The sequence below is a fragment of the Crinia signifera genome, chromosome 3 (assembly GCF_055691185.1).
Source record: "Crinia signifera chromosome 3, ASM5569118v1, whole genome shotgun sequence".
Lineage (NCBI taxonomy): Eukaryota > Metazoa > Chordata > Amphibia > Anura > Myobatrachidae > Crinia > Crinia signifera.
This window is the reverse complement of record NC_139219.1, coordinates 129,338,636-129,363,381: the sequence shown is the minus strand read 5'-3', so window position 1 is coordinate 129,363,381 and position 24,746 is coordinate 129,338,636.

The following is a 24,746-nucleotide window of genomic DNA, read 5'->3' as shown; positions in this document are numbered from 1 at the left end:
GCATTGCATACACACATGAAATAGGCCATTATAGCAGGGTAAGCTTCAAAACAGCAATTTCCACTTTTATTGCTGCAATGCCTCCAGTACATTTGAGGAAAGGGCGTAGAAAAATATGAGTGTTAATGCTTGTACAAAGGAGTTTTTGTAAAAATAACTGGCAAAGTGCTTTATGTAATTGGGCTTTATAATATTTGCCTCTACAAGGAATGTTACATTGTTGTTCCTGTGTATTAATTCATGTTTAATCAGAAATGATTTTTATTTCTTCCTACAAAATAGAAGTCAAATGCATTTCATTACCTTTTGCTGTAGTAGACTTTATCATCAGAGAATTTCATTACTCTTGCATCAATTATACTTTCCATTGTGATCTGAATGCTTGTTGCTTTAATGATATTCTTAATAATTCAATGCACTGTTTATGATACATTTTAGTTCTGAGTAGATTTAGAACTGAATCGTATGAGAAAAATTGTTCTTGAACCTTAAATCAATTCAATGACTAATAAATGGTACAAGTTTATCTCTGCAATATGATAGCTTGGAATAAAATACAAGCAAATAGCCTTTATGCACAAATAATATTGGTATGGCCATGAGACTATGCTTGCTGAATTGTTATCTTTCCATGGGAACACAAAGTACTTGACATTATTATAGGATGCATTAAACAAAAGTCTATTGTTTGTTTTGTAGTGGGTAGGAAGGAGCAACTGTTCATAACTATCCACAAAATCGCAGAGGCACACATTCTTTCTGACGATAAGGCATTGAGTTGCACACTCAAGCTAGGTATTACAGTATGTTAAAGAGGTCAATGCTGCCTGCATGGGCGGATTTAGGGGGAAGGGGGGGCACCCAGGCACGTGCCCCCCCTGTCATTTCCGACTTAATTGTTTTTTTAAATCCGTAGGGACACGCAGCTTCTGGTCGACGCAGACTTACATGAGCCGGCTGTGGAAGGCTCCCGAACGCTGCTTAGACACACTGGGCGGGATTCTCCAATAACCCCCGCCGCACATCGCGTGATAAACAGCAAGCCAATCAGCCTGTGACATATCAGGCAGCAGCTGACATATCAGGCAGCAGCTGATTGGCTGGCTGTTTATCACTCCATTTTATCACTTTTGAAGCTTAGTGCATCTGGCCCTATGTTTGGGTATAGTCCAGACAGATGCAGATAGCCGCACATGTTGGCCAAGTCCATGGGGTAAATTTAATAAAATGGGGAACCAATTAAATTCTATCTATTATCAATCATCTAGAAGGTGCTATATAAGTAAAAAGTAGAATCTGATTCGTTACTATGGGCAACATCCCATTTTCAATAGAACACTCATCTTAGTAAATTTACCAACATGTGGGCCCAAAATAAATAAAACGTCAAATAAATCATAACATTCTATGACATTTCATTTTCAACACCTTAATGTATTTGATAAACAAATTTACTGAACGAGATGAGCTGTAGTACACTTTATTTCATGATAACAGATATCCTTGTGTTTCCCTCCTATATACCTAATAGATTGTAAGCTTGCAGCAGGGCCCTCTGCCTCCAAGTCTGTCTGTTACCCAGTTTGTTTTATCACTGTCTACTATTGTAAAGCGCAACGGAATCTGCTGCGCTATATAAGAAACTGCAAATAAATAAATAAATAAATATACTAGATTAACATAAAAAGACAGATTTCAGCAAAGACTTATTATATACTGAAGTATATCTGCAGAAACCGGTAGTTTCAGCATAACTTTGTGAAAAGCAGGCATGATAAATATGTATCTTTGGATAACTAGATTAGTGATATCAATCTGGTATGCAGTCCCTGGGCTGACAATGTCTAGAACAACAGTCAGTAGGTCTACCACTAATGGTGGACAGTGCCCTAGGTCGACACCTACGACTTGTTGACATACCCTAGGTCGACATTGACAGGTCAACACAAGCTTAATGTCAACATGGACATGGTCGACTTGGATAAGGTCGACATGATTGTTTCTTGTTGTTTTTTTAAATGTGTTTTTTCATATTTTACTATCCAAGTGGGCATATTGTGAAAATATAATGTGCCAAGTGCAGCAAGGCATTGTGCCCGAAGCATGACGAGCGCATCGTGTATTATATGGTGTCCATGTTGACATAGGTTGACATAGACACCAAAAAAAGAGAAAAACTCATTGCGATCTTATTTGTGTCGATCATGCCAAACTAAAGCTTGTATTGACCTTCTGTCAATGTCAACCTAGGGAATGTCGACTACATACCTCCCAACATGACCCTCTCCAGGAGGGACACATTGCTCTGTTTCTGGACTTCTCCCTTAATTAATGATTGCCAGCACCTGTGTTGAAGCACCTTTCTGATCAATTCACCTGTGTGAAACAGGTGCTGGCAATCATACATTATGAGGGAAGTCCAGAAACAGAGCAATGTGTCCCTCCTGGAGGGGGTCATGTTGGTATGCGACTATTATGTGTCAACCTAGTCAATGTCGACCATTAGTGGTCGACCTACTGACTGATGACCTAGACATTGTCTACCATTGATACCATAACCTAAAAATCTATATCTGTCAACAGTAATTGTAGGACCTGCTTCCGCTGATGCTTACACCCTCAGCATGTGTATATGTGACTGAGCCCCAAACAAACAAGTTCCAATGGGTAGACCCAGGCTGACAGTCACATCTTAGGGACTATGTGAAGTTGTGAGGTGACAGGAATCTAATAATATAACTCCTACCCCCTGCCATCACAAGCAAGGGTGCCAGATAGCTCTTATCTCATGCATGTTTTGAGAAGGAAAATGTAGATGTGGCTTTGGAGGGCTTACTACAGACAAAACATAAGCAGCGCTTCTGAGTTGTGTGACCCAGGACAATCACGTACACTGCAGAGTGCACACGCTCCCAGCCTCATGCCATTATTACCCCACTCAGCTCCTGAGGCTGGTGGGACAGGTGCCTCTCACCCCCGGCAGCCTGATGGATGAGAGCAACAGCATGCTGCCTCCCCCTGTGCCCCTATCCTTCACGCTGTCCCTCTCTGTGACATGTGTAACACAGGGCAGTTAGATACCCATGCTGCCATGTCCCCGGTTACCATGGAGATGATGTGCAGAGAGCCTGATGCTGTGTGTGTGCCACAAAGGCGGCCTCGCTTGCGCATCATCACACAACACGGACTGAAGACAAAGTACAAACATCCACCATGCTGAGACAGGGTCACATAAAATGCCCTTTATACCCCCCGGGCGGGCACACACAAGGTTGTGGATGAGCAACAGGTAGTCACATGTCTGACTTTATTAGAGGTTTACAACTTCCCTCCATTCATTCGCAGAGCTTGGAGATCGGGCTGGGGAATGGGCGTGCACGCAGACCGAGCGAGCCCCCTATGTCATCCCCAAATCACACATTGGGGGGAGAGTGCACACTCCCGGTGTCACATCCACCCCACCCCTCCAAGCCACAGTAAAAAAGTCGCCTTTTTCGCCTCTTCTCGGACTCATCGCTCAACAGATGGGCAATATCATAAATGAGAAAAACAGCCATTAGCCCCAGTGATATATGATGATGAGAGCACATACCTCGTGTGTTCCAGTGCAGGACATGTGCGTGTAAGGATACAGGAAGCACAGACACAAGACCCGAGTTGGTGCATACAGTAACTACTTTCTCGATGCTGCTGCTGCTGGGGTTGGTGCTGCTGCTGTGGAGCAGGCAGGGAGCAGCCGGACCCCGCCCATGGGGTGGGATTTACAACACAAAAAAAAGAGAGGCAAGAATGGTCCTCATCTGACGTCTCCCCACCTCACCTCATGTCACTTCCCTTTAAAGCTACAATTAAGGAGAGCATATGTTACTTCTCTTGACCACACATCTATTTCATATGGCTCAGATCCTACTGTAACCATTGCATCATAATATCTCTAATTGCTTACTTTCCAAGGTGTTTTGAGGTTTTGTTACTGTAACTGTGCTTCCAGTCAGAGCATGGTTCTACCAGTGTCACACAATGACACTCTTGCTCCTGATTTCTAATATGCAATAATTAGACTGTAGAAGCCAGCTTGTCTGGCTGAAAACAGCATAAACTCACCTGGCTATTGGCAGGAATCCTTAGCTCACACACTGGATCTGGGCCCGGGGGTTCGGCTTGTCTTGATTGACGGGCCGGCTGATTTGAATGACGGTCCAGGATAGGCTGCTTGAGGTCAGAGGTGGAGATTGATGGGGTGATGTTCTTGCTTCCAGAAGATTCTGCCTCTTGCTTCAGGAAACGTTGGACTGTTGAGTACAGACAATTATTAGCCTGTGTTAGAGTTCTAATATTCCTTATATTCTCTCTACCTATCTTTTTTCTCTCTCACCCCATTTATCTTACTCTTACTGCTAAACTATCTTCACCACTTTAAAATCTGTCCCTCTTTCTATATCTAGCCTAAAACTGATTTATTGTTTTCCCATGGCAGCCAGGCCTAAACGCACTGCGGGGGCTCCCGCTAGATACGCTGCGCTAGGCGAATCTGGGGAGTATGCCAGGGCCAGAGCCAGGCCTCCATGCAGAGCCGATGAGAGGGGGCTATCCCCCTCTCCTCGACGGAGGGCTGCCGGAGTGCAGGCGGGACCGCCCGCTCCGGCGGTTGCCAACGGTATGCAGGGCAGGTCAGGGCGGCGTGGCGGTGCTGCCGGAGGCTCAGGAACCCCTCCGGCAACCCACTTACGCCAGTCACGCGCAAGGGGGAGAGCGGCTGGCGGGTATGGGACGGCACCCGTCCCCGCTGTGCCAAGCAGCGTCACGCGGCGGAGCTCAGGCGCTAGGCCTGAAGCATCCGCCGCATCAGGGGATGCTGTAGGGGCAGGGCTCCGTGCTGGGAGCAGGCCTGCGAAGTTGCGCCAAAGGGGGAGAGCGGCGGGGACGCAGGCGTCAGAGCCGGCGGCCGTCCCTCCTGAAGCAGCAGCCAGCCGGGTCACTAAGCGGGGCTCAGGCGCTAGGCCTGACGCTGCCGCCGCATCAGCAGGGAGGAATGGTGTAAAAAGAAGGGCACAGCGCAGCGGTCGGAGGACCGGAGCGCGCCCACAGAAAAATAAGGGTGGCGCAGTGCCTATGAGCACTGAGGGGAATGTGATGGAGGCCAGGGGTAGAAATGGCCGCAGGGGAGATACAAACCGCAGTGCAGAGGGTGTTGCAGGCACTTCTATGCCTGGAGAGCCCTCTGCTGTAAGAAGGGGTAATGGCAGGAGGTCCCAAGGAAAAGGGAAGAATAGGAATGAGGGAGCAGCGCCATCTGGTGGTATTAGTTATGTTAGCAACCCCAGGGGACAATTTATTGCATCAGGGTCTTTCTCCAGCCGACTTTGGTACACACTCTTTCCGTATCGGCGCCGCTGCTGCTGCGGCGGGTTGGTCTCAGGTCGACATACGAGCACTCGGAAGATGGCGTTCTGGTGCATTTAAGCGATACATCAGGCCGACATAGTCCAGTGAGCCCATTTGAGGAGTAGCCGCTCGCCCAAACGCGCTTTAGTGTTTGGGGGGCCTTGAGGAATTTTTTGTGTTATCACCAGTCTTAAATTAGGCTCTAGCCAACTGGTGGAAGATTTGTGTTTTTTGCCTCAAGTCAAATCGGGCGACCCACCCCCCACCCCACCCCACAATATAAGAAACAACAGGTAGGGATTATAAATAATTTAAGTGGGTCAAATAATCAATTAGTCTTAAATAGATCACCCAAATCACAGTCCTAGTAGTTATCAACAATTTAATATAGAACTCCAAAATCACCTTTAAGGGAATCTCCCGGGCCCGTTAAAATTTTGCTATATGTTTGCCTTTATTTCAATCTTGCTAACATTATCTATCATTTCGACTTACAGGTCAACGCTTGGACACCAATATGATTTGGATGGTGGGGCATTCATTTATTTATTGGTTGTCCTTGTCCCAGGTGACCACGGATACGGAACGTTTCCCTGAAACGCGATTTATCCGTTGGCTGGGGCGTAGAGGTATGAGGTGGTCCGCGTTGAGGGGTCTTTTGGATGAGTCGGTTAGGTCTTTTGGTTACCCACTTTTTGTCATCATTCACTTGGGGGGCAACGACCTAACGCATAATTCCGGTCTCAATATACGATTTGAGATTAGGAATTTATTGCTGGATCTGATCAGAGAATGGCGATTTTGCCGTTTCTTTTGGTCAGAGATTATACCTAGAAGGGTTTGGAGAGATGCACTCAATCCGGGTGCCATCGATTTGGTACGGAGGCGGATCAATTCTGTAGTCGGCAGGGCTATAGTATCAGAGGGTGGAGTGGTCGTCAGGCACGAGGCCATATCCTTTAGAAACGAGACTCTGTACAGGCCGGATGGGGTGCATCTCTCTATAGTCGGCATGGATTTGTTTTTTCAGAATTTGATAGACGCATTGAGAAGTTTAGAGGTTTAGTTGAGGGAGTTTTGTCATTAGGTTGGTGGCGGGTCAGTTCAAGTTTGAACTGATATGGCGGAAAGAACGGTAGTTTAAATTAGAGCTGTATCTACACTTAGCTGGTGGTTGATGTCGAGATGTGGGCATCACCGATCCAGGTGGGCCCACATCTGGACCTTAACGATCATCTACTTCGGATAGGGTAAATTGTTGCGGACATTTGTAGTTTAGGGCAGGTGGCCCAATTTTTTGATGACTCGGGCAGAGTGGTGAGCTCTGCCTTAGTGATATTGCGAGGTCAGGGGCAGAAGCAGAAGGTCAACCCCCTGACCTTAAGGGCAAGTGGCCCCTTTTTGAAAAGTCCGCTTACAAATTGTGCCGTTGTCTTGGACGCTGGCAGGTGGCCGGTCCTTGGCAATTAAGGGCAGGAGACCCTTAGATCCGGAGTTTGTTATTTTTATTACTTTGTTATTTTCCAGCAATGTTATTTATCTTGCATGCCGTTCTTTGCCCGCCACCTTAGTTAGAGCAGGGACATAAATTTTAGTTAGATTCAAATAGGCCGCCCCTGCTCAAAATAAATAAGCCGTCCCCTTTAAGCCCATTCAGTTGTACGCGTCTTTATTTCTTAGATAAGTAGCGTGAGTGTGGATGAATGCCTATGTCTGTGTGGAGTTTAAGACTGTAGAAGCCAGCTTGTCTGGCTGAAAACAGCATAAACTCACCTGGCTATTGGCAGGAATCCTTAGCTCACACACTGGATCTGGGCCCGGGGGTTCGGCTTGTCTTGATTGACGGGCCGGCTGATTTGAATGACGGTCCAGGATAGGCTGCTTGAGGTCAGAGGTGGAGATTGATGGGGTGATGTTCTTGCTTCCAGAAGATTCTGCCTCTTGCTTCAGGAAACGTTGCCCTCCCTCCCGCCGCAATTGTTAGTTAGAATTCGTTTTGAGAAGTCGATCGCATTTATTCGTTTAGTTGTTGTCGGCTTATTTTTGTTTTGGCGGAAAGAACGGTAGTTTAAATTAGAGCTGTATCTACACATAGCTGGTGGTTGATGTCGAGATGTGGGCATCACCGATCCAGGTGGGCCCACATCTGGACCTTAACGATCATCTACTTCGGATAGGGTAAATTGTTGCGGACATTTGTAGTTTAGGGCAGGTGGCCCAATTTTTTGATGACTCGGGCAGAGTGGTGAGCTCTGCCTTAGTGATATTGCGAGGTCAGGGGCAGAAGCAGAAGGTCAACCCCCTGACCTTAAGGGCAAGTGGCCCCTTTTTGAAAAGTCCGCTTACAAATTGTGCCGTTGTCTTGGACGCTGGCAGGTGGCCGGTCCTTGGCAATAAAGGGCAGGAGACCCTTAGATCCGGAGTTTGTTATTTTTATTACTTTGTTATTTTCTAGCAATGTTATTTATCTTGCATGCCGTTCTTTGCCCGCCACCTTAGTTAGAGCAGGGACATAAATTTTAGTTAGATTCAAATAGGCCGCCCCTGCTCAAAATAAATAAGCCGTCCCCTTTAAGCCCATTCAGTTGTACGCGTCTTTATTTCTTAGATAAGTAGCGTGAGTGTGGATGAATGCCTATGTCTGTGTGGAGTTTAAACAGTTTTTGAAGGAGAATCTCAAATGTCTCTGATTCCGCAAAATATCTTTTGTCCTCTGTTGTTTAAAACAGAGTTTCAGGTTTCCACTATATGCAGTTTTGTCAGGCCATGATTGTGTATGCATTTAGAAGTGTTCCCAAATGTGGAATTAAAAAGGAAAAAAAAAATGCTGGACATTATTATTTTTATTTTGAGTATTGTGCTGATGTTCTTGATTTGGTTTGTATTGCCCTTGTTTTCAAGTAGTACAGTGGTTCGCAATCTTTTTCATTTCACCCTTAAGCCACCACCATTTTTTCTTAGTGGACTGCTAGGTGAAAACCTCTACCAAGACAGAAAGAGAAAACACCCCTTGCTAAATTGCGAGAGAATTGTAAATGGATCATTAATCGCAATCTACATGCAAATCATGTCACAATTCCCGGAACATCTAAAAGTTTTTGCATTCTGTGCAATTGTGAGTAGGTCTGAGGTATCCACTAATCTGTGACTGAGGCAAGGTGGAAGTGGTCATCGTTGATGTCATAGACCCGCCTCAAAAACGCCAGGGCAGTCTTGCACACCCAGAAAGCACCATGATTCCTCCTTCAAATGCTGGCTTCCTGTCAATCAAACTGCAACTACTGCGATCATGGCGGCCTGAAATTTTGTTGCTAATTATGGCCATATGTCTGATGCGAACACCAAATTTCAAAGTAACTGATTAGCAATCAGGTTTGAATCTGTCTAAAGGTTCATTAGGTTTATTGTATAGGGATATGGTCCTTGGGTTACCAGCAAGTAGGTCGACAAGCATTATTTCGACACCATTAGGTCAACATGCAGGAAAGTTGACATGACTTAAGGTCGACAGGGTCATTATGTTGACATTGGTTTTTTTACTGTTTTCTGAGCCAACATGTGCCGACAGGTGGTATTTCATGCCCTACCATCCACTGGGGTGTGGTGGAAGAATACAATAGTGTGCACCATGCCCAATGCGTGTCTAGCCATGCGAGGGGACGCGGTGCTACATTTTGTCGACGTTCGAGGAAAAAAAAAGTGGAAAAAAAAACATCTTGACTTTTTCAATGTCCGACCTAATGACCCTGTCGACCTAACCCATGCCGACAGTTAGTCATGTTGACCTTCCTGCATGTCGACCTTAAGTCATGTCAACCTTCCTTCATGTCGACCTAGTGGTGTTGACCTAATAATCCATACCCCTTGTATACTACACATTGATGTATTACAGCAAAAAAACCTCACTTGTTTTTGCTCACACACCACAGTTATGAAACAAATGACAGTTTTGCTATAATAACAATAATGTGCTATGTGTACAGTTGGAATTGTATCTACCCTGAAAGTTTATTTTTGATATGCTCAGTGCAAAAGTTGTCAAATGAACAAAACAGCACACAGCACTGCACTAGTTTTGTTTTTCACAACTAGCAGAAGAGGTGTAATAAAAGACATGAAGAGCCGAGACGAGGGTGGTGAAGGGGTGTGGTGCATGTAGACAGCACATAGAAAAAAAATGGTGGAAGATATGGGATCGTGGGAGACATACACATATATCAAACAGGGTGAAACATATGCACATACAAAATTGGTGACAGACTAACACAAAAGGGGCGACAGATGCTTTTGGACTAATGCTGATTGGCGCTAACACCTATACTATATAATTTAGTGATTTTTCATAATTACAGAAATTGGCCCCTTTAAGAACCTTAAAATGATACATTTTTACATTTTACCTCTCGTAACCCCCAAGCTTTCTGTCTTCAAGGAGGCCAGCATTAGGAAATGATGAGCTAGAATTCTGTGTAATATGTACTCAGTTTGTTTCTTAATAACGCAATCACTCTATCCAAAATCATGGGTCCAATTTGGGTTATTGAACATGGTTTCAAGTTGCATCACACAGCATTTGCATTAAATAAATCTATGAGCCTAGGGGACAGGATGGCACTGATTTTTTTTATAGTAAGTTGCAAAAAAGCTATATGGTTAGAGGCTGATTTAAAATATTTAATAAAAGCTAAAGGGTGAAAATTACTAAGATTTGAAATACACTTACCAGGTCATGTTGCTATGTTGCCAGAGTCTGCTAGCCAATGAGGAGGCCACTTTACCACCAGTCTCATAAAATGTTTGTTTCATCCACCAAAGCTTCTGAGCTGCCCTATTTGAAAGAATCACTGCTTGATATCTCATAGATATCAAGCAGCTCAGTGACATTGGAAAGTATAGTCTCATAGACAAGCCAAAGATACTGAAGCTGCAGCTCAAGGTGCATCAAAAGAGCCTGTTCTTGCCCCACTTAAGGCAGTATTCAATGAAAAAAATTCTCCGTGCATGGTGAGAGATTTTTTCTCTCGCCATGCACTCGCCCTGTTCCGGAGGGCTCGCTGCCACTCCTGCTCCCACTATTCAATGTGGTTAAGACTCGCCGCCACTCGCGGCGAGTCTTAACCCCTGCAGCAGACGAGCGCCTGCGGCAGGGAGCTGGCAGGGAGCCGGGGGACGGTGGCAGCCAGGGAGATTAAAGTCTCCCTGGCTGCCCCAAAACATATGTGGAGGGGAGGTGGGCTCCCCGGGACCCAGGCAGCACAAGCTGCCCCCCCCCTATAGCCAGCGGGGGACCCAGTATTCACTGCACCCGATCGTGCATATGTAATGATCGGGTGCAGTGAATATATGAATATCTAATGAGCGGCTCGAGAGCTCCGGCCCCCTGCTGGCTGCTCTGTGTAAAAAAAAAAAAAATGTTGCTATAAGCACATGAATAAAAATAACATGCCCCTTCACAGAAAAAAAATCCTGATTTTTTGACACCAAAATTACAAAAAAAAAAACGTTTAGTTTAAAAGTTCACATTCCAGTTCTCCATGAAAAGATGGAGAATTGCTACACAGAGAGACACGGTGAAAATCACTTAAAAAGACGGCGAAAATATCACATTGAATAGGGTGGTTCACTTTTGGAGAGCAAAATGCTCCTTCCAACGCGAAAACAGCACAAACTCGCCATAAAACAAGGCAAATTTTTCTCATTGAACACTGGCCTTAGTCAAGGAAACAGTAATCAGCCTGTCAGTCTGCCACAAATATTGGGGAGGGGGGAAGGGCACCAGGGTGATAGAGGGAAGGAGGGTGAGAGCAGTGCAGGGTTCTTAGAGGGAAGAAAGGAATGGAAAGTGTAGGGAGAGGCTACATTTACATTTATCATTATCAAAATCAATAAAGTTTCTGGAGTTCTAGGTGTACCCCAGATCCTGGAAATTTTAAATACCCCCACTTCGACCACTGGTCTTAAGGAAAGAACTTAGGTGGAAGCCTCTAACATCAATGGTCCACTTTTAATAAAATCTTTCCATCAGAAGAATCCACGTAAGCCTGGGAGGTGTTCGGAGTCCACCCCAGAAGGGTGGGGGTACGGTCACGATTCGGCAGCTGATACTGTATGCTTATCCGTCTGGATGATCCAGCGTGTGTTGCTGTTTGGGGTTCATTCATCAGATGGGCAGGTGCATACTCGGTCGGGTGTGTAGTATAGTATCTGCTCTCAATTAGTCTTGGTAGTGATGAACTGCTGCGTATTTGAGTGGTATAGTTCATAGGAATTTGGGAAATAATCTGTATACTTAGTGCTCTCCTCTGGAGTATGTGAATATGGGTTTATATTTGAGTGCTGAAATTCAGTATAATATAGGTGGAGAAAAGCAAGAGCCAAGAAGCAAGATGAAATTTGAAAATTCATAGGAAAAGGTTAACAAGTTGTGAAAAGAATTAAAAACGATAACTGAATTTACGAAAAAATAAAATAAAACATAATGCCAATCGTGACACATGTGGAAGGAAATATGTTAAAAATGTATACAGCGCCTTCTGGAGATAAATGGAGGACCATGCGGTGTTCTGCACCGTCCATACCTCTAATGGTTTTGCCGAGTGGTGCAGTGTGCACCAGTGTGCAGGCCAGTGTGCAGAAGTCCTCTGCGGCTGTTGCTTCCCACCGCTGTAGGTCTTGTGTGCAGTGCAAGAGCAGCTGGGCTCAGTGTAGAGATGGCTACAGACTCAATGGCTCGGCTCAGTGACTTGAATCATTAGACTGAATGAATGCCTCAAGTCACTCACTGTTTACTGAGTCGAGTCAGCAGCAGTAGCGCCACCTCTCTCAGACTCGAGTCAGCAGGAGGGATTAAGGAGGAGAGTCAGAGGCAGTGACACTGGACAGTTCAATCAATTAATGTACCTTCCTGGTGGCACCCAGTGGAAGGGAGGCAGGGAGGTAGCAGTCACGACTCACTAGTGAGACAGGGGCAGGGCTGCTGTGCCTGGATGAATCCCTGAGTCCAGAGGCGTAACTAGATATCCGTAGGCCCCATAGCAAAAGTTTGTAAGGGCCCCCTATTTAGCAACTGATGGTGATAAATGTATGCAAAACATATTAGTTTGACAGCAAAGATGGGCCCCCTTCAGCTCTGGGCCCCATAGCAGCTGCACCCCCTGCACCTATGGTAGTTACGCCTCTGCCTGAGTCTGCAAGTGACTCGAGACAGTTGTTCACTGTGGAGGCTCAGTGATTCAGTGATGCGGATCAGATTCATGCAGCAGTGCACTTCCTGGTCTGCCAGCACACTGAGTGACTGAGTCTCTGCAACTCAGTGAATGTGTTGTGTGCTGTGCAGTCCTTACATTTCACTGAACTGAGTCCCGTGTATCAACTCAGTTCTGTGAATCACTTTGCATATAACTTTCTCAGTGTGAATCTTCTACAGCTTTAAGCTTCCTGCCGCAGCTGTTCTAGCATGCGACATGGAATCCCGCTGGCCGGGGGGTATCGCTCGGCTCTGATCGAGGTCTCAAGATCACTGCTTTGGTCCTCAGATAATAGGATCAACGCATTTTGTGCCTGGTGTATGTGTTGTGTAATTTCTTGTGTAAATAAAGAGCATGTCCGTTAAGTAAAATAACCAGTATTTATTGAATAATTTCATCACAATGCCAAAAATGAGATAAAAAGTAAAAGTTTTTGGTAGTGGTATAATCAGAGCAGTGTCACTCTCAGTGACTTTCTGGGAGGAGATACTCTTTATATACAAAAGATATCACACAAAACATAGCCCGGAGGAGAGTGGTAAGTATAGATTACCTCACATGAGTTGTTTACTGGCCCTGTGGCTGGTCTCCTCAGTGTCAATTGGTTTCACCGGTCTTCAGCATTCGGCTGGGTGTCGCCATCTTGCCAGGTGCCATATGACAACATGTATTACTGTATATGAAACTGCAAATTCCAAGTTGCTAAAATGCAAATTCCAAGTTCCAATCCAGTTTGTATTCAATACTTCCAGCTGGGCCCACTCCATGCCACATTGTAGATGCTGGTAATGACCATTGGATGTGGGTGAATAGAGAAAGCTGGATGCAGCTGAACATATGCATGTTATCTTTCACTGTGCAAACCTTTTCAAGTGCAAGTGCATAAAAAACTTCATCAGCATTAAAATGAACAAGCTCAGTTGATTTGATCGGGGCATGTTTGGCGCAAGATAAATTTTCACTTTGTGAGTTTAAATTGACAGCTACTACTTTAGTCTACTACTTTAGTCTTGAATCAATTTGTCTTTTAATCTGCAATTTATTGATGTCAGAAGCAATTATTTTACTAAAAGGAATTTGCATAACACGAGGAACCTTTAACTGCAAGCTAACTTATTTTGATCAAACTTTAAACTGATTCCTTAGGAATAAATTTGTGAGATGCACACAGAATTTGATTGGTGGTGCCAAGCACTGATAACAATTGTATTACTTTTTTTATATTAATATAATATTATGATGACTGTATCCGATGTGGTGCACCAATGGCAACAGAGATTGATGAATACGCTCTGAGTGGTGACTGTTAAGGTGAAATGGCTCTGTAATGATAAGTAGATGATGTACGCAGTGAATTATAGGCAAATAATGCAAGAGTTGAGTGGTAGTGATGGTATCAAAGGTATGGATGGTATTGGACAGATCTCACCAAGCAGGAGAAGTAGCAGGGAATCGGCTTGAAACCAAAGAAGGTGGTAGGAACCACTTGGAGAAGTCAAGCTGTATGGCAAGATGACAATTGCATTATGCTGTAGAAAGCAGGATATCACAGGAGCTGATCTGGCGATGGAGCTACACTAAAGATATTGCACTGATGGATTGGGAGAGTCTTCCCAGCAGTAGGTGAGGACTGATAGGCTGAAACAGACTGCAAATTAATGAGGTCAGAGCCTGATAACAGGATTGGCTGATAATAGTCATGTTAACTGATCAAAGATGGTCCATGGCCAAGGACCAGTGGGAACTCTGGCATGCTAAAGGCATGGCTGCGACCACTAAACTCAGCGGAGGAGATAGACATGCTCAGTGGCTTTACCGAACAGGTGCTTGCTGTGGAAGAGACAGCGCTGTGACATCTGAATGAACGGATGGACGGAAACCATGCCAGACTGACGCCAGTTCATTGAATATGGCATTCATTACTTCATTAATGCGGCTGCCAGTATTGCTGCTTTACTAGGTATTTCAGCATCTGATATTTGAACAGATGAAATCCAAAAAGGCATGAGGACAAGTGAGACTCCTAGGTTTTTTCTTGACTGAATATGATAACCTTGTTACCGGGCAGAATTGGCTCATAGGCTGATATGTCAATCTGATGTGTTAGCATAGGCACCCTCTAATTCTGTGCCCACCTTATGAAAACCTCCCTGCCACTAGCAATATCTGCAATACCTTTAACCAATGACTTTTGCATTTTAGAACTGTGTTCCATTAAAAGAAGCACCCATCAATCAATTATGTGTTTTGCATTGTTAATTGTACTAGACCATTGTCATATCACTACATACCTGTGTCATCCATATCATTACATGCCTGCGTTATCCATATATGTTTTTGACTTTATTTGCCTTTACTGTTACACAGAGTAATTAGTAGATTAAAACTGTAATAGGCAAGAGATTATGGTGGGCTGAGAGATGTTTTATATTGTAGCGAGTGCCAACAGATGATGGTAGACACGTCTGATTGACACACCCAATGGGCAGTAATAGACATGCACAACAGGGGGTGCCACACATACTCATTTGATAGTGCACCCCCTAATAAAATGTGCTGTGCACGCCAGGGGCGGATTGGCCCACCAGGAAACCGGGCTATTTCCCGGTGGGCCGGCACATTTCAGCCATGTAGCGGCCGCTCCCCCCCCCCTGGCTGGGCCGCGGACCACTCGACCGCCATCTCCGCGGTTAGCGGCCACGGCCACAGCACTTTTGCCCACAATAAAGATGGCCGCAAGTGAAACTCATGGCGAGCGCTGACTGCGCATGCGCCGGAATGCACCATGACATCATAGCGCCGGCGCGTCCTCATCTTGCGTGCCGCTTCGGCACTTAAACTGTTCAGAGGACCGGCTGGGCAGTCCAGTGACGCGGCAAACAGGAGGGGGAGGACACTGGCTCAAGTCGGAGTCAGGACCTGCGGAGAGAGATGGAGTGAGTAGGTATACTAATACTGCGCTCACATTATTGGCAATGACTGTACCTGAAGTGTTTTTCAGGCGCTGCTAAGCCCTTTTGGTTTAGATGCAAAATTGTTGGGTGGGCTTGAGCCTCAACAGTTTTGCATCTGAACCAAAAGGCCTTTAGCGCTGCATCAGTCTGTATGCTTTGATTGTTTGGAATGAGAAGAAGAGCCAGAGGTTAATAAAGATAAAATGGGTATTGCATGTATAGCAGAATAAAGTTGAAAGATACAGTTTACAGTGATGGTTAATATTTTATTAGTTCATAATTTGGAGGTGTGGGTCATGTGGAACATGGGGACTAGTATCCTCATCTAGGATAAGTACCATTAGTCCCCATGTTCCACACCTCCAAATTATGAACTAAAAATATTAACAATCACTGTAAACTGTATCTTTCAACTTTATTCTGCAAAACACGCAAGACCCATTCCATCTTTATTAACCTCTTCTTCTCATTCCAAACAATCAAAGCATAGCATACAGGTAGCGTCGGCGCTCAACTGACTGACTGGTGCAGGCAGGCTGGTGTCCAGGGCCCCCAGGGGTATCCAGAGGTTTCCAGGGGCCCCCAGGGGTGTCCAGTCGCCCCTCCCCCCCCCCTATAAAGGTTAATCTCACCCGGTCTCCGTGGCTCTAGGTTATTTCAAATGCGGCACAGCTCCTGAGCCAATCAGCCAAAGTTCCGATTGGCACAAGAGTCAGCGTGTCATGTTTAAAATGGCCGGGAGTCACGAGGTGATTGAGGGACGAAGCCTGCGGTGCTGTGGCTGCGCTCCGCTCTCAGCAAGGTACGGTAGCAGCGGCGGATGCGGCGGATAGGTGCGGGACATAGAGAAGGGGGGCAGCAGCCAGTGGGGTAGACAATTATGTGGTGGTCGGTATGCCATTCTGGAGAGACACAGACATGAGTGGAGGGGCAGAGGTCCAGGGACGTTGGAGGAAGGGACGTCAGCTAAGAGGTGGCCACATCCTGATTACCCCTGGGGCCTGTCTTGCACTGTCACTATTCTGTTTTAGTGATTTTGCTAGTGTTTTTGGATGTTGCAGTCAGGAGAATTGGAGTGAGGCAGGTGGTGTGCCCACATGCAGCGGGGATGGCACAGAAGTAAAAGGCTTCATTCTGTCCCCTTTCCTCCTTGCATTAGTATTGCAAGGAGGAAAGGGGACAGAATGAAGCCTTTTACTTTATGAACTGCCTTTATGGTACAGGGGCCATGCCACACATTGCTGCAATTCACAGCCCCTGCCTCTGATTTCTGTCTTTAATGGATGTATGTGGCATAATGGGCAATGTACATTATGGTGTGGGCATAATGTGTAATGGGCATTATGGTATGTTGTATATTGTCTAATGGGCAGTACAGTGTGTGGTATAATGTTTAATGGACATTGCAGTGTGTGGCATAATGTGCAATGGACATTATGGCGTCTCATCTGGCATATTGTCTAATGGGTATTAAGATATGTGGCATAATGTTCATGTTCTTATTTGCGGGGGGGGAGGGGGTGTCAAGTAATTGGGTACTGCTATTTACTGGCAACCCATCACGTGATTTCAAACAGCCGTGGGCCTGCTCTAAAGACAGCCGGGCGGCCCACCGCTTCTGCCCGGCTATCACACTGTTTCACTGCAGCCACTGCGGACCCGCTCTTTAGACAGCTGGGCAGCACACCCCACTCTGCCCGGCTGTCAGACTGCTTCCCCCTGGATAGGAGCATGTAAACCCCCTTGGCAACAAGCACTAAACCTCCTTGGAATGAGCATGTCGGTAAGCAGCACTTATGTGCCATAATATGTAAAGGGCATCTCAGTGTGTGGCATATCTGTAATGGGCATCACGGTGTGTGTGGCATATCTGTAATGGGCATCACGGTTTGTGTGGCATATCTGTAATGGGCATCATGGTGTGTGTGGTATATGTATAATGGCATCAGGGTGTGCGGCATATGTATAATGGGCATCACGGCGTGCGGCATATGTATAATGGGCATCACGGTGTGCGGCATATGTATAATGGGCATCACGGTGTGTGGCATATGTATAATGGGCATCACTGTCTCCCCTCCCTGCATCCTCCACCACTTTGTGACTCCCCTCCCTGCATCCTCTGCCACTCTGCATTCCCCCTCCTACCCTGCATCCTGTGCCACCATGCCCCCCTCACACACTGCATCCTGTGCCACCCTGCGTACGTCCTCCCTCCTTTCATTCTCATCCACCCTGCATCTCCCCTCCCAGCATTCTACGCCACCCTGCGTCCCCCCTCCCAGCATTCTATGCCACCCTCCGTCCCCCCTCCCTCCCTGCATCCTCTTCCACCCTGCCACTCTACTCTCACCCCTCGTCACCCCCTACTCACCCTTCATTACCAACCCCTCTCATCCTGCACCAACACCCTCTCACCCTGTGTCTTCTCATTCCGTTGCATAATGTGAACTTTAGCATTTTTTTTAACCCATTCTGTGTGGCATTTTGTGAATTTTGGATCATTCCATGTGTCATAATGTGAATATTGGCTCATACTGTGTGGCATAAGGTGTACAGGTTTTTCGATAGAACAAAGGGCCCTCTTGTTATAGTGCATAATGTGTTCAAGGGAGGTGGACCATACTAAGTGTCCCACGGCGGGGGGACAGTTGGGAGACCCCCTGTCACCCCCCCCCCCTGTCTCTATCTCCCCAGCCCCACAGGCTGCAGAATAGACGCTGTACGCTTGCGCCTATTCTGCAGCCTGAGGGGCTGGGGACATAGCCAGCCACTAGTCATGCCCCCACAGCAGCAAAAATTGGGCGTGACCTTGTTTAAATAGGCCACACCCCATATTAATAGGCCACGCCCCAAAAATTGCACGCGCCTCCGGCGCGCAACAACGCTCGCCCCCCCTTTAGGGCTGCTTCAAAATATTTCCCGGGCTGGTTTTAATTCCCAATCCGCCCCTGGTGCACGCCTATGTGTGTTAGGCAGTGGTTAGGCTGTGGAGTGTCATTTGGTAAAATGTGGGGCACCTACCCCCGAATTTCTGGAGAGTTTGACCTGCTCTGTGTGTGGTTAGGGATCCTGAAGTTTTCTGTGCAGGAGGTATTAGGTAAGTCTATACAATCAGGGCCGGATTTGTGCCTAGGCCCGTGAGGCATCGGCCTCAGGGCAGCACCATTTAAGGGCGGCAGGCAGGCTGACATTCTGTTAAATAGCAGCATGGCACAGCGGGTGGGCAGCGGCGAGTGACGAGCGCCGCCACAGACATGAATTATCATATGTTGGCGGCAGCGCCGCTCGTCACCCGCCACTGCCCATCCACTCTGCCATGCACATTACATCACCGCTTAGAGGCTGGGTCCAACAGTCCCCCTGTGTATCCGGAAATGGCTCAGGCTCACTGCTGCCGGCGGCCGCCCATTGGCTACTCTACACACACACAGTCTATTGGCTGCGTATCCAGCAGCTGAGCGGTGCGCAGATCCTCCCTGCACTCAGTCAGTCACAGTGTGAGAGAGACTGACGGAGACACTGCTAATCACTGTACTAATAAGTGCCTCCCTCCAGGTCATCTGTACAGTGAGCAGCCCAGATGCTTAAAAAAATATTAAGGTGGGCTAAAGTTAAATTTTAATGAAATATATAAATAACAATGTATATACATATATGATTACATTAAAATAGGGGGGGGGGGAACACAAAAATGTTGTGCCTAGGGGTGTCCTGACCCCTAAATTCGCCCCTGGCCATGAGCTTCACTGCACACTATGTAGAGACAGCTAAATTGCAGTAGACAGTAGCTGTGTGTGTGTGTGTGTGTGAACCTTTTTGGTGACATTTAAGAATACATATACGGTTATATTATACCATAGACACCTAAGCATAATAGCAATACCGCTACAAACATTAATACCCAAGCTAGCAAGAAAGGACTGTCTAGCTGGCTAATATTTCTTTCTCGATGCTTGGCACCCTTGATCTTACCACATGGCCCTGCTTTCATCCTAAAGGGGTGTACACAGAGGCTTTGGCTAGGACAAATGACTCAGCCATTTAGCTTAATCAAAATCAAGATGTAGCCACCAGAGATAGCCGACTGCCATCCCCAGCCGCTAGCCCGTCTGTACAGCCAAATAGACTGTGCAGCATCTAGTCAAAATTGATTTGCCTGCACGGTGTATTTGGCCGGGAAATAACAGCGCGGCAGAGCCACACATACACATGGGCGATTTTGGCTAACCTAGGCGATTTTGACTATGCAAAGTCACCTGGCCAAATCACCACATGTGTACATGACTTAATTGGCAAAGAGCACAACTGAAACAAGAGTAGAGAGTAGGGCTCACAGTGCAGATTGGAACATGTGTGAGAGTGTGTTTTTGTAAGGTCTAGTAAAGAGTTGAGTTTTTCAGTGATAGAGTTATAGAATGTTGATGAAAAGTTAAATAAACAGAAGAAAGCAGCGCTTAATGTTACCAATAACACATTAATATTTAATGACAATAAAAATACAATAAGAAAACAATAAAAACAATGTGAAATTAAAAAAAGATTATATGGAGTAAAAGAATATTTGCGTGGACCCAAATTATAGTCACCAATTCAAGGATGGTAGTCACCGATTTATGGATGGTAGAACCTGCTCTGATCCTGGGAAAAGTTGTTTAGAAGAAGTCCTTATTAGCCACTTGTGGTATCCTGATGCTGCTAAGATGGATTACAACCAATGGCACAGGTGGAATTAGCCTTATCGGGAGTCCTCACTGCTGCGAGGGGTCAGGTATCCAAGATTTGAATGGCAAGAGACTTCCAGAAGTGGGGGAATCCGATCAGATAGATTAGCAGGTGGGGCTGAACTCTGTTGTATGGTGATTGTCCTTGAAGTAAGGGGGGGCCAGGCAAAACAACACCAACACGTTTCACAGTCCTGCTGACTGCTTTATCCTTGATAAAGCAGTCAGCAGGACTGTGAAACGCGTTGGTGTTGTTTTGCCTGGACCCCCCTTACTTTAAGGACAATCACCATACAACAGAGTTCAGCCCCACCTGCTAATCTATCTGATCGGAGTCCCAGTCTCTATCGCCGGCGCTGCCAGCGCAAGGGATCTGGCGAGCGCCTGGGATAGAAGAGGCCAGCTCCATCTGTATATGTGCTTACAGTGGGCAGTATTAGTCACTATTATGTGTTGTATATACAGTGTGCAGTATAAGCTATTGCTTATTGTTGTGTACATTGTGATTCAGGACCGTTCAGGTCAGCTTATTGCAGGGCCACACCCCCTCCCCAGATGACATGCCCCTTTTCATGAGGTCACACCTCCTTGAGCACCCTCCAGCAAAAACATAATTCGGCACCCCTGCCTCTACGCCAGTAAAAGTACGCCATTTGCGTCTCAGTAGCATAAACATAACGAGCAAGGACGGACGTGAAACATTAATGGTTAAATCTCTGTTATGTTCTCCTTTTATTTGTTTCTATGTGAACTGTCCCAAGTATTGGAATCTGATCGTCCATACTTAGTTTTGTTTAACCTTGTTACAATTGCCGTCACAATCGCAAGGTCAGTATAGTGATACAATGGCAGAGCCGAATTTCCCATTAGGCACGTGAGACACGTGCCTAATGGGAAGTGCCTAATTGGGATGCCTGTGATGGTACTGTCAGCCCAAAGTGTACCAATAACTGCAAAATATCCACTGTACTGTACCGTATTCCATCTTAAATAGAGTGTAAATGATAGGACATGCAGATACTGCCCCTGTAAACTGTCCTACTTAGTAATATGTATACATAATAAAAGAACGTCACAGTTAGTGGCTTTTTTTAATAAATCCATTATATTGGCTATTATCAAATGAGGGCTTATAAGTAATCAATAAAAATAATATAATTAGACAGGGGGTAGCATTATTGTTGTGCCTAGGAGCGCCGTCATCCCTAAATCCGCCCCTGGACGCAAGGTGTGTGTACGGTGTGAAGAGAACAGAAGAGGAATAAGTATGGGGAGGTGGGAGAATGGGAAAGAGGAACAATGAGTTATGAGGGTGTTGTTGGAAATGGTTGAATAAGGATGTATAGATATGATAGATGGGGCACAGGGAGAAAAGGAGGGGGACAGGTACTCGGCAGAGAAAGGCGGGACAGCCAGATCTAAGCAGATAAATTAGAAAGCAACCAAATTCTGGGTAGAGAGGGGGTGGTAGCAAGATGCTGGCCAATGAAGAGAGAAGATAACTGATGCTGGGCAGAGAGAGGGAGAGGACAGATGCTGGACAGGGAGAGGGAGGAAATATCCTGGGCAGAGACAATGGGCAGATGTTGGGCAGGGAGAGGGAGGGCAGATGTTGGGCAGGGAGGGGGGGGGGGGGCAGATGCTGGACAGGGAGAGGGGGAGGGGCAGATGCTGGGCAGAGAGAGGGAGGACAGATGCTGGGCAGAGAGAGAGGGAGGACAGATGGCCCTAATCTTTGCACAACTTTTGGTATACTTTATATAGAATAATTTATGTTTTGCAAATGAAGCTGAAAGTTGTCAGTTCAGTCACACAGTAAGTCTGACAGCACATTTACACAGTTCTAACTTAATAACAACAAAATGAATATTGCGTTGGTCCATGGTGGCTGTGCCACTACCAATTCTTAAAGAACTGGTAACCCCATCGCCAAGGGGCCACGCCCGATAGCCATGCAATAACAGCCACGGGTGGGGGGGGGGAGGGGGAGGGGGAGTGGGAGTGGGATGGGTTTCTTTTGTCTCAGGTTCCCAAGCCTGTATGTGGGTCTCTTTGTCTTCGGTTCCCAAGCCTGTATGTGGGTCTCTTTGTCTTTGGTTCCCAAGCCTGTATGTGGGTCTCTTTGTCTTCGGTTCCCAAGCCTGTATGTGGGTCTCTTTGTCTCAGGTTCCTAAGCCTGTATGTGGGTCTCTTTGTCTTCGGTTCCCAAGCCTGTATGTGGGTCTCTTTGTCTCAGCTTCCCAAGCCTGTATGTGGGTCTCTTTGTCTCAGTTTCCCAAGCCTGTATGTGGGTCTCTTTGTCTCAGGTTCCCAAGCCTGTATGTGGGTCTCTTTGTCTTCGGTTCCCAAGCCTGTATGTGGGTCTCTTTGTCTTTGGTTCCCAAGCCTGTATGTGAGTCTCTTTGTCTTTGGTTCCCAAGCCAGTATGTGGGTCTCTTTGTCTTTGGTTCCCAAGCCAGTATGTAGGTCTCTTTGTCTCAGGTTCCTAAGCCTGTATGTGGGTCTCTTTGTCTCAGGTTCCTAAGCCTGTTTGTGGGTCTCTTTGTCTCAGGTTCCTAAGCCTGTATGTGGGTCTCTTTGTCTCAGGTTCCTAAGCCTGTATTTGGGTCTCTTTTTGGTTCCCAAGACGGAACTGTTGATTCAGACGATGATCCAGTGCCAAGAAAAGGTGAGAGCATTCCTGTGACTGCCACATCTCTCCTGCCAGGTTAGTTACTGTAACCGCAGGTTCAAGTTCTTCAGGGAGTCCAGCTTCACTATCAAGGTCCTGTGAAGATTCATCAGCAGCAGTCTTAAGACAATATCGTCTGTAACAAATGATGCCCAGTGCTATTGCAATGAACGCTAGACTGATAATGGCAACTGTTGAGCAATATATTATCAAGAATTGTTTTTTTTTCAGCTCATCGCTCAGGTCACTTTCTTCTGCTGCTTCTTCTGTAGGAGTTTCTTCTTTATAGCCTGAAGTTGGTTTATTCTCCTCATAATAGATGTTAGTTCCATCATCTCGGGCCAAGCGATCTTCAGCTGCCCGAATTGGAGCTCCATTGCCCCCAGTAATCACTAATATTAGCAAAACGAATATCTGTATACACAGCATCTTCAATACAGGTCTTATTCCATGGACAACTTCCTTTCAAATGGTTCCTGATGATTCTGATGCAGCTGATGACATCACAATCAGTCACAGCCTCATGATGAAATGTTCTGTGATGTCATAATGGAAACCAGGGAAGTGGCTGGGACCTTATTAGGAGGCAATTTGTATTATACAAAAGAAGAACTAGGTTTTGTCATCCATAGTGCACAAACTATTAAAGTTAAGTCAGTGAAATATTAAAATAAAGAAAAAAGTGTAAATGATAAAAGTTAATTATGTTTTATTAATATATATATAATAGTTATTTTTACAAATGTATGTAAAAGCAAAAAAATAATCTCTTAAATACAAGTACAAGACCAGGCTGTGCAGCTATGGTCCCAACAATATAGGTGTTTTGTCAGTCACCCAAATGATGTAGAAGTAGAAAAAAATTGTTATCGTTAAACACACAGCGTACATTTTATAACCACCAACTTGCTTTCCATTGTCCATTAAATATAATTTGATTGGGTGCTATGGGTGACATCCAGTGACGGTTTTTACCTATGGGCTGCAGGACTGCAACCCCGCCCCCTGCCCAGGTAAATACCGCCACTGTGCTCTGTCTAAGTGAAGCCAGATACAACCTGTGACATTACTCTGGCTTCACTGCAGCCCATATTATCTGCATACCCTCCAACATCTGAAGAGCAGAAACCGGTACAAATCCGTAAAGGGGGCATGGTCATGGGTAAAAGGGGCGTGATCATGCTCCCTTCCTACACTTACAATGTACAGTTGTAGACCCCAAAAAGATACAGGCCATAAAAAATGGTGCTGTACCTGACAAAGTACAGTGGTGGGTATGTATCAGAGGTATGCACATGTGCAGTTCAGATGCCGTTACTGCACATTCACCGTTCCCAGTGCCTGTCATTTGCAGTGTACAGGCGCCGGGACAGTAATTTAGCATCTGTGGGCTGCTGACCAAACATGGCCGATTCGCAGTGTCAAGGAGGGGAACACGAGTTTCGCCCAGCTGTTCGGGGAGCGCTATGCATGCCCCCAAAATGTTGACCAATCAAAGGCATTATAGATAAGATCACAAAAAATACTCAGCAGGAGGCCCTAAATGTGTATTAAGGTAGGACAATTATTATCCTAAAAGAATAAAATAGGATTCCATAGAGTGGTGGGTCAGAGGACCATCCAGTGCTTATAGTAGTAATAATTCTAATTTCACTCTCTGGGCCTTATTGTTATTACACCCAAATCTAATTATCTCTGCACATTTTACATCTGCCCCCTGCAGTGCTCATGGTTTTGTCCATCTTAAGAAGGATTTTGTCAGAAA